This window comes from Oryctolagus cuniculus, chromosome 13, assembly GCF_051225735.1.
Source record: "Oryctolagus cuniculus isolate XC-2025 breed Fujian yellow rabbit chromosome 13, ASM5122573v1, whole genome shotgun sequence".
In the NCBI taxonomy this organism is placed as follows: Eukaryota; Metazoa; Chordata; class Mammalia; order Lagomorpha; family Leporidae; genus Oryctolagus; species Oryctolagus cuniculus.
The window spans coordinates 18,989,161-18,999,322 of record NC_142879.1 but is presented as its reverse complement, the minus strand read 5'-3'; positions in this window follow the sequence as shown (position 1 = coordinate 18,999,322).

Sequence of the window (10,162 nt, the reverse complement as noted above, 5' to 3'; positions counted from 1 at the left end):
CTGATGTGTGGGTGACCTGTGTAACGGCCCTGATGTGTGAGTGACATGTGTAGCGGCCCTGACGTGTGAGTGACATGTGTAGCGGCCCTGACGTGTGGGTGACGTGTGTAACAGCAGCGCTGATGGTCCAGGCGTGGTGCTGGTGCTCAGGGTGGTGCAGACCGCCCGATGCAGTCAGCTCCGTCCGCCATTCTTGCTGGAGACAGCCGGAGGACATGGGCAGCTGAGCTCCCCGTCGGGGTGCGTGGCCGCACAGTCCTCGAGCCACAGTTCGCCCTGAGTGAGAGGCCCTAGCACACCCAGGGGCCCAGCCCTGAGCACACCCGTGTCCCACGTGCACCTGCGGCACCTGCGCACCAGGCTGGACTGTTGGGAAAGGCAGTCCGTCCGTGGGGCTGGGGCTGCAAGGAGCTCCCTGGGTATGGAGGACGGGGCAGGGTGGGGGGAGAGGGAGGAGGAGGGTGGGTAGAAGGGGCCTGCAGGGTGGGGGCGAGGGAAGGAGTCTGGGGTGGGGGACAGTGCTGCTGCTCTTCCCTGCGGCAGTGCAGCCCTGCTCTGTGTGGAGCGCTCCACCTGGCAGGCCAGCAGGCAGGGGGGCACAGGAAGACGCCAGCCTCCTACACAGCAGACAGGAGACGCCATCACCGTGCAGGTGGAATTCTTAGATCTGGCTCCGCCTGGGGCCTCTGGCAGTTGCCTGAGAGCAGGGGCAATGTCCCTTCGAAGGTGGTGACTTTCTCTCCCCCTGTGCGGCCCTTCCCTCACCTCCCTGCACTGACTGTGCACCAGGCTTCGTCCCAGGCTTTGGGGATACAGCAGTGAGCAGAACGGGGGCGGGCCTTCCAGTGTGTGTGTGAGTGTGTGAGCATGCATGCGTGTGCCCTGCCCTAGGCGACAGGAACAGGTGGAATGTACACACACCATGTGCTGGGGGAGCGGGGGAGGCTGTGACGGCCAGGATCCCTGCCCTGGGCGGGTCACCATCTCCGGATGGCTCTCATTTTAGGATATCTAAGAGTCCCCGGGGGGAGGTGCAGAATGCAGACGCCCAGGTGGCCTCAGAGAGTCGGGGGCCAGTGGGGGGCAGGCCTGGGGTCAGGCCAGAGATGCAAGGTCTCAGATACAATCTGAAGAATGTCACTTTGCGGCAAGGCAGGTCCAAGGAGAGCGGCGCTGATCTCCCCGAGGAAGGCCCGGACAAAGGGCACTCCCTACGGGCAGCGTCTGCAGCTGCAGGTGTGGGGCCTTTACCTGCCACTCCCTTGCCAGGGAATAGGGCGGGTTCCAGTTCCCAGCCAAACTCGGCCCGGACGGGCAGCAGCTGGGTTGGGCTGGGAGGAGAGGGAAATCCAGTCTGAGGCAGGAGCACGTTTTGGGGCTCTGTCTTGAGTCAGTTCTGACCGGCCAGGGGGAGTGGAGAGAGGCCAGCCCAGCCCAGCCCAGCCCAGCTCAGCCATCTGGGACGCTGCTTCCCACTCCAGGGTTTCCCTGCTGTCTAAGCCCTCAAGTTCATGGTCTCAGGCACCGAGTGGGCAGGCTCCGCGGTCTGATCTGTTTGTTCTGCAGTCTTTGCTGAGTACTCACTCGAGCCTCGTGCTGTTCTCCAGGTGCCACACAGCAGTGAGTGGGGCAGGCAAAAGGCCCTGCTCTTCCCGGGCTGCCGTTCCTCTGGGGGAGACAGACGGTGCACAGGGGGACACAGAGGGGCCAGTGCTGTGGTGTAGCGGGTAAAGCTGCTACCTGCAGTGCCGGCATCCCATACGGGTGCTAGTTTGGGTCCTGGCTGCTCCTCTTCCGATCCAGCTCTCTGCTGTGACCTGGGAAAGCAATGGAAGATGGCCCAAGTCCTTAGGCCCCTGCACCCACGTGCAAGACCCACAAGAAGCTCCTGGCTCCTGGCTTCAGATCAGCACAGCTCCAGCTACTGTGGTCAATTAGGGAGTGAACCAGCAGATGGAATACCTCTCTCTCTCTCTCTCTCTCTCTGCTTCTCCTTCTCTCTCTTTGTAACTCTGACTTCCAAATAAGTAAATAAATCTTTAAAAAAGACATCGGGGACAGGTGTCTATGAGTGATGGAAGACGAGGTGAACAGCCAGAACAGGGGAGGGAGCTGGCGGGGCTCAGAGCAAGCTCAATGCTGGAAGTTTCCTTGGGTGGGGTGGGGGTGGGGTCTCGTGGTGAAGGTAAGGTTGGCTGAGGATTCTGAGGAGGTGGGATTCTGGGCACGGTGCCGTGCGTGGCTGGGCTGCAGAGCCAGGGGCCAGTGGGAGGAAGCAGGGTCCGGGCAGGCTGTGGTGAGGACGTGGCTTTGACTCCCAGTGAGGAAGAGGAGGAGGAGGAGGAGCAGACTGGTGGGAGCTGTGGAAATTCATTAGTGGGAGGTGGGGGTGTGGGCTCACAGCAGCCGGAACCCAAGGGGCCAGCGGACTGCTGGACCTGCCCAAGACACAAGGTAAATGGTGAGGGGAACAATGCATGCAAGGCACCCAGGGGAGCCCTGCACGCGTGGGACCACCAATGTCGCACAGTAATCTTGTGAGTGACTCTGTGACGTCCCGTGTCACAGGTCAGGCCACTGACACATGAGGGTCACAGAGCTGGCACGGGAGGCCAATCTTCCACCGAAAGCCAGACACGGTAAAACCTTCATTCATTCACTTCTCACTCATTCGAGACCCAGCTGCCTTGCACTTCAGCGCTGGACCGGGTGGGGAGTGGGGGGTGGGCTGGGAGAGGGGGCCTGTGCCGGAAGGGCCCACGCTTTGCTGACGCAGCAGGTGAGCCGGGCACGCGGGGTCCTAGTCCTCAGAGGCACTGGCCCGGCCCAAGCCAGGAGGAACGAGATGCGGGCGAGGGAGGAGGCCGGGGAAGCGACTCATGGGCCGGGGCGGAAGTGAACAGGGCTTCAGGAATGCCTGGAAAGGCTCCCCAGGGCCAGGGCACTGCCACCAGGGGCGGGGGATCGCCTGTGTGGCTCCCCAACGCCTTGCAGCACAGGGCCGGTGGGGGTCAGCCAACACCGGGACAGGCTACTCACGTCTCCAGGAGACAGTGCTGTGCCCGCGCGTGCTGGCACCCCGTGTGCCCGTCTGTAAGCATCCCCCCGCAGGGCCCGAAGGCACCCCCCTGCCCACCCACCCTGGCCAGCCTTGCCCAGCCACCAGGCTCGGTCCCAGCAAGGCCCCCCCTTCACTGACAGCAGCATGGCTGGGCTGGGGCCACGTGCAACCCCCACCGCCTCCTGACTCCCCTCAGGCGGCAGCAGGGCAGGGAGAACACGCAGAGACCCAGGGATCCAAGCTGCGGGGCGTGGAGGGGGTCACTGGGAGTGGGGAGAGGGTGATGACCCTGAGATCCTTGGGTCAGATGAATGCAGGGAAAGAGACGGAGACCAACAGAACACATAACATGTGTGCGTGCGTGCCTGTATGTGCATATGTGTGATGTACACGTATGTGTGCATGCGTGTACATTTATATGCTGCACACGTGTACATGTCCATATGTATGTGTGTATGTGTGTATACATATGTGTGTGTATGTATACACATGTATATATGTGTGCATATATGTGAGTGTATTGGTGAGTGTATACATATATATGTATATATGAGGGTACTTCAGAAACTTTGTGGCAAAACAGAATCAAAAGATGTTTGTTTTGATGCAAATAATATTAAAATCCAACCTGTGGGGTCTTGACAAAGTTCACAGAAAATTCGTATTATGAAAATACGCATGATTTCCATGTTTGCAGCAAATAAGCTTAAATTTCATTTCCCTCAAATGTCTATAGGTCTAAGATACACACACGCGCACACACACACACACACACAAAGACGGACATAGGAAACAGACAGAGGGAGGCAGACGCAGGCAGACAGTGAGAGACGGTGGGCTCCAACCAGGAACGTTTTCAAGACCCTCCCGCAAGGCAGCCCCGTGTGACCACACAGGATTCCCGGGATGCACAGCACAGTCCCCCCCAGCTCCCCCTGCAGGCCCCCAGCTCAGGGACGTCTGTACCATCGTCTCCCCTTTCTCGTTAGCCCAGATAAAGACAAAACCAAAACCAAAAATAAAGCAAAAGAGAAGCACCAGGACAGAAAACAGGGCAAACCCAGGCCAACAAGGGCAAGCAGGGGGCTGGGCCTTCCCCAAGGGCTCACCGATGCCCCGCCTTCCCGCCAGCCCTTGCCCCCGACCCGCCCCCACCCCAGTGAGTCAGGGCACAGGCCGCCGGCTGTGGTGCTGTGGCTTCGGCACTGCCACCCTCCCCCACTCCACGTACTAGGACTTGCACCACTGACCAGGCCCTCAGCCAGGCACCTGTGTTAGTCTGGCTGCCCTTCTTAGCTACCCAAGTAGCCTGGGCCAGCCGGGACCTCACCACCCTGGGGACAGCTGAGTCCCGTTCTCCGTGTGACTCTGTGTGATGGGCTGTGCTGCCGTGTGACCTCACTTTCCCCATCTGTAAAGTGAGCATTGCTCCACTCGCCCCGTGGGGCTGCTGAGTGCAGGGACGCAGCTGAGCCGTGCAGGGACTTTGCAAACGGCAGCGCGGCGCGAGGAAGCCCCAGCTGCCCACCTGCTCTCGGCCGACGCTGCCGCCACTGCCCCCACCCACGTCTCCAGGCTCCTCTGGGGCAGCTCAGGCCTCAGCCTTCAGATCCCCGGCAAGAAGCCAGCTACGTTCTGCCCAGACCCCGGCTTGGCTGGGGATCAGGGACACCGATCTGAGGGCGCAGCCACCTGCCGGAGCCTCGCCATGGCCTTGGCTGTGGTGGTGCCCTTTCTCTCCAGCACTTGATTGATAAAGCCTTGTCCCCAGCCCCTCCTGGTCACACCATGGCCATGCAGGTCAGGCCTCTGACCTGGAGGCTCACACGGGTGATCGCGGCACAGGCGTCTCTGACGGAGGCCGCCCCGGTGTCAGATCGCACTCACCTCTCAGCTGCGAATCTCTCCACGGCCGTATGACGGGGCTGCACCAGCTGACAGGCGAGGAACCTGGGGTTCCCCGAGGCCAAGCAATGCAGCCGAGGCCACACACAGTGGGGAGAGGCAGGTCAGGGTGGCCCCCTGGTCAGGGTCTGGGCAGGCGGTCTTGGTGGAAAACATGTGGTCGAGGGCAGGGCGGTGCAGCAAGCTCCAAACCTACGTGCAGAACCCGAGCAGGCCTCCGGCAAGTCCCGCAGAGCACAGTCTCAAGTTAAGAATGTCGCTCAGGCCGGCGCCGCAGCTCACTAGGCTAATCCTCCGCCTTGCGGCGCCAGCACACCAGGTTCTCGTCCCGGTCGGGGTGCCGGATTCTGTCCCGGTTGCCCCTCTTCCAGGCCAGCTCTCTGCTGTGGCCAGGGAGTGCAGTGGAGGATGGCCCAAGTGCTTGGGCCCTGCACCCCATGGGAGACCAGGAGAAGCACCTGGCTCCTGCCATTGGATCAGCACGGTGCGCTGGCCGCAGCGCGCTGGCCGTGGCGCACTGGCCGCGGCAGCCATTGGAGGGTGAACCAACGGCAAAAGAAAGACCTTTCTCTCTCTCTCACTGTCCACTCTGCCTGTCAAAAAAAAAAAAAAAAAAAAAAGAATGTCGCTCAATAGAGGTCGGCGTTGCGGCCCAGCGGCTTGGGCTGCCTGTGACGCCAGCGTCTCATGTGAGCGTCAGCTCAAGTCCTGGCTGCTCCTCCTCCTATCCAGCTCCTTGCTTCTGCACCTGGGAAAGCAGTGGAAGATGGCCCAAGTGCTTGGGCCCCTGCCGCCCAGATGGAGTTCTAGGCTCCTGGTTTTGGCCTCGCCTAGCCCCAGTCAACGTTGCCATTTACGGGTCAACCTGCAGATGAAAGATCTCTCTCTGTCCCTCCCTGTCTCTGGAACTCTGCCTTTCAAATAAATAAGCCATCATCCACTGCTTTCCTGGGCACATTAGCAGAGAGCTGGATTGGAAGTGGAGCAGCCAGGACTCGAACAGGTGCTCTTACGGGATATTGGCTCTGCGGGCTACAGATTAGCCCAGTGAGCCACAACGCCAGCCCCTCCTTGAGTGTTTAGAAGGCCACTCATGTGCCTTCTGCAGAGGCAGGGGAGTCACCCGCACAACCCTGGACAGCACTGTTCACTTGGCTCTGCCGTGTGACCTGGTCGGGGCACCCGCGTCAGCGTGGCAGCTTCTCCCAACCATGCTCTTTCTGTGGTCATCCCCACCCTGCAGATGAAGCCGCTGAGGTCGGGGTAACCTGCTGGGAACCAGAGGAGCTGAAACTCCCCAGGACGAGTCCGGAGCCCAGAGCGTGGAGGAGTCCTCGGAGCACGGCTGGCTCCCTTCAGGCTGATTCCTCCATCTGGGGCCTTCCCAGGAGGTCATAGCCGGCCCCGGCCCATCCCCTGCCCTCACTGTGGATCGTCACGGGCATGTCCTCTGCCCACCCACCTGCTGTGTGCAGGGTTGGTGTGAGCCACGCCTCCAGGTGGCCATCAACTCAGGTGGAAAAATAAATCAGAAGCAAGACCTGTGAGACCCAGAGAGCCCCTGAGGCCTTCTCCAAGGCTCATGGGGAAGTTGTAGGGGGAGGGAAAGGAGCCGGTGAAGGTCAGAACTTGCAATGTGCTGTCACAAGTCCTGGCTGCGTGTCCTGGGTTCAATTACTGAACTTCTCTGAACCTCACTTTCTTTTTTTTTTATTTTAGAAAAAGATTTATTTATTTATTTCAAAGGCAGAGTGACAAAGAGAGAGGGAGAGAACGGCCGGGACTGGGCCAGGCTGAAGCCAAGAGCCCAGGACTCCATCCGGGTCTCCCTTGTGGGTGGCAGGGACCCAAGGACTCGGGCCATCTTCTACTGCTGCCCAGGTGCATTAGCAGGGAGCTGGATGGGAAGTGGAACAGCCGGGATTCAAACCCAGTACTCTCCTAAGGGATACTGGTGTCACAGGCCATGGCTTAGCCTGCTGCATCACCACGCCAACCCCTTGGGCTTCATTTTCTGACCGAGCTCACAGAATAAAGGCTTGTGAAATCGTGGCAGGGTGTATAGAGCATTGAGGCCCACCGTTGAGTCATCACAGCTCCATGTCACCTGCCTGGCCCGCTGGCCCGGGGAGGGCGGGGGTCCCGGGGGGGGGGGGTGGGCTGTGGTCCTCAGACTCAGGGTGAGCCTCACCTCGCTTGCAGATCCGTCTCCCCTGGAGCAGAGTGGGGGGGCCTCCTCAGACCTTGTCACTCTGGGGCCATCGTCACTATGGAAATGGGGATGGGGCGGGGAAAGCGGAGGAGCTGGGCAGGGGGAGGGGCCTCTGCCGGCCCCTTGTCCTCCCCTGGGCCAGCCTGAGGGGTCCTGGAGGAACTCCGCAGTTTCCTTAGGGTGCGGCAGGCACGGTCCCTTGGGCGCGGAGCTGCAGGCAGAGGCCAGGCTGCCTCCTGCCCCCACCTGGCGGGGGGTGGGGGCAGGTGAAGGAGCCGGGCTGCTTAATGGGATTGAGCAACCCTCACCTCCAGCAGCTTTTGTTTTGTTTTGCCTCTTCCCCAACAGACTGAGGGCTGTTTTACAACCTCCAGGCCTTTATCTTCTACCCTGAGCCCCTCCCTGATCTGGGGAGCAGGAGCCTGGGGAGGGGCACCCGCGGGGAAGCGGGGAGGGGCACCCGCGGGGAAGCGGGGAGAGGTCTCCAGGCTGGAGCAGCTCCAGGGGTCGTCAAGTGTGGAAGCCACCAAAGGAAGTGGGTCCTCCCAATGGCGACTCCCACGGGGCTGAGCCCAGGGCAGGGGTCCCGACTCCTGCAGTGCTCACTCCAGACACAGGGCCACTCTGCCTGACACTGCCTGCAGCCCACAGGAGACACCCCACCCCGTGCTGGGCACAAAGCCCAGAGGCACACCCGGGCCTTCCCCTGTCCACAGCCAGTGGCAGTCAAACACACCCAAGAAGTCAGACGGGTGAGAAATGGTGACTGGCCTTAAATAAACACAGTCAGCTTGTCAGACTTCTGGGGACCCAGGATCTGGGCGTGAGACACACCTGGCCTGGAGCAATACCTGCTGGCCACACACCTGCCCAGCTCCCAGCTCCCAGCTCCCAGCACCAGCGCAAGCACGGAGATGGAGGCCTGGCTCCCCCTGCTGGTGGTCTTGGGAACGGATGCCTCTGAGCTCGGTCCTGATGGGTCACAGGACGGACGGTGATAGTTCGCATCTCTCACCTCCGTTTCCTCCAGGGGACACAGAGATTTACTTTGTTCATTCTCCCAAAGGCAGGATTCATCTCACCGTTGCATAGAGGGCACATGAGCTTAAGTACATCTCCCGGTTACACAGCAAGCTGGCAGCACGGTAGAGCCGGCCTCCACCATTGAAGAATCAGTGAGGAGGCAGAGGTGCCCTCGGACACCCCTAGGCCCGCTGGACCCCCAGGGAGACCCTGCCTGGGTCTTTTGTCTCCCTCCTAACTCCTCATCACATCCCCTGGTTAGTGCTAACAGTGGGCTGGCGTGGTGAGCACTCAGCTAAAGGAACCGCCGCTGGCCTACGACACAAACTCAGAGACGCGGGGCAAGATGGGCAGCCACCCTGGGGGACGAGTGCCCAGCGGGCTGGGGTTCAGATTTGGGAATCAGGGTCTGGGAGGAGGGTTTTCAACAGCCCTTGGTGGGAGAGGTCACCGCCAAGTCATCCCCTCTTCGACCAGCAGGGGGCGGCGCTGAGCATCCAAGTGGACCAAAGCCTTGGCCAAGCTGGGCGGCCCCAGATGGCTGCTCCTGCACAGGAGTGTCCTGGGCCTCCCTCCCTCCACGCCCAGCACCTCCAGGGGTCCTGGGCCACTTGCTGGTCCTGCCAGCAGGGGTCTGCTGTCTTCTAGCAGCCATGCCTGTTTTTCCTGGGCCAGGCCACCCTGTCGCCCTTCTCCTGGGCAACACTGGGACTCGGGAAGCGAGGTCTCTGCAACCTGCACGACTTCCTGCAGCTGACAAAGGACGTCTGGTCAGAGCAGTCGGCCAGGGCCCCGTTCCCCGGCTCCTCCCTGGGCCGGGCTATGCCCCCAAGGCCTGGTCGCATCCTGCACTGACTCACTGTCACCTCTCCAGCCTCTCCAGTCTTCCCAGCTGACTTGGTGGTAACTTCCGGACTCAGAGGCCCGCGGCGCCCTGGGCCAGGGTAGGGCCCAGTGCTTCCCTGGGTGGTGAGTTCCCAGAGCACCCACACATGGCTGTTACAGCCCAGGGAGCTGGAAACGCAATCCCAGTTCAACCAGTTGGAGCTGGGGCTGGGCCAGGGCCAGAGCCAGGAGCTGGAACCCGATCTCTCACACTGAGCGTGCTGGAGGCTGCTAGTGGTTTCCCACTAACTTCTTTCTAGAGTTTAAACCGGAAACCTGGCTGCCCAGAAGGAAAACTACATTACCCAGACTCCTGTGCGGCCAGGTGCGGTCATGTGACCGGGTTCTGGCCAATGAGCAGTAAGCGGGTGTTAGGTGGCTGCTTTGCGGCCTGGTAGGCGGGTGCTGCCTTGAACCCTGAGGACCAGGGCTGCCCACTAACGGCGGGACTGGCACCTCTGTGGGTTTTCCGGCACTTGTCGTTTTTGCCCCCTCCTGAGAGGCGCGCTGTAGGCCGCGTTGTGCTGGGTTTTCGGGCCGGTCTCCGTGCTCCTGCGGGGAGGCCATGCTTGGAGCCCTGACGGGGCTGGTGGCGGAGCGGGAGCTTGCCTAGGGCCGCTCTGCAAACCCATTCCTTCCTAGGAGGGCGCTGGGGCAGCGTGCGGGCGGCAGCCCGAGGCCTGCGAGGCTGGAGGTGACATCCCCCAGGATTCAGGGGGCTCTGGCATCCGCCACGGGACTCCGCCTTAGCGCTGCGTGGCTCTCAGTCCGAGCCTACAGGACTGTGAGATCCTGCTGTAAACCCGAGAGCCCGCGTTCTCTGGGCACAGGCTGCACTGGGGCCACAGCGGCGGGCGGACAGCGCAGGGAGAGGCTTTTCACAGATTCATTCCTTTATTTGAAAGGAAGAGTTGGTGCGGGGAGAGATCTTCCGTCTTCTGGGTTCACTCTCTCAAATGGCCACGACGGAGCTGGGCTGGTCCAGAGCCAGGAGCTTCTTCCGGGTCTCCCACGTGGGTGCAGGGGCCCAAGGACTTGGGCCATCTTCCACTGCTTTCCCAGGTGCATTAGCAGGG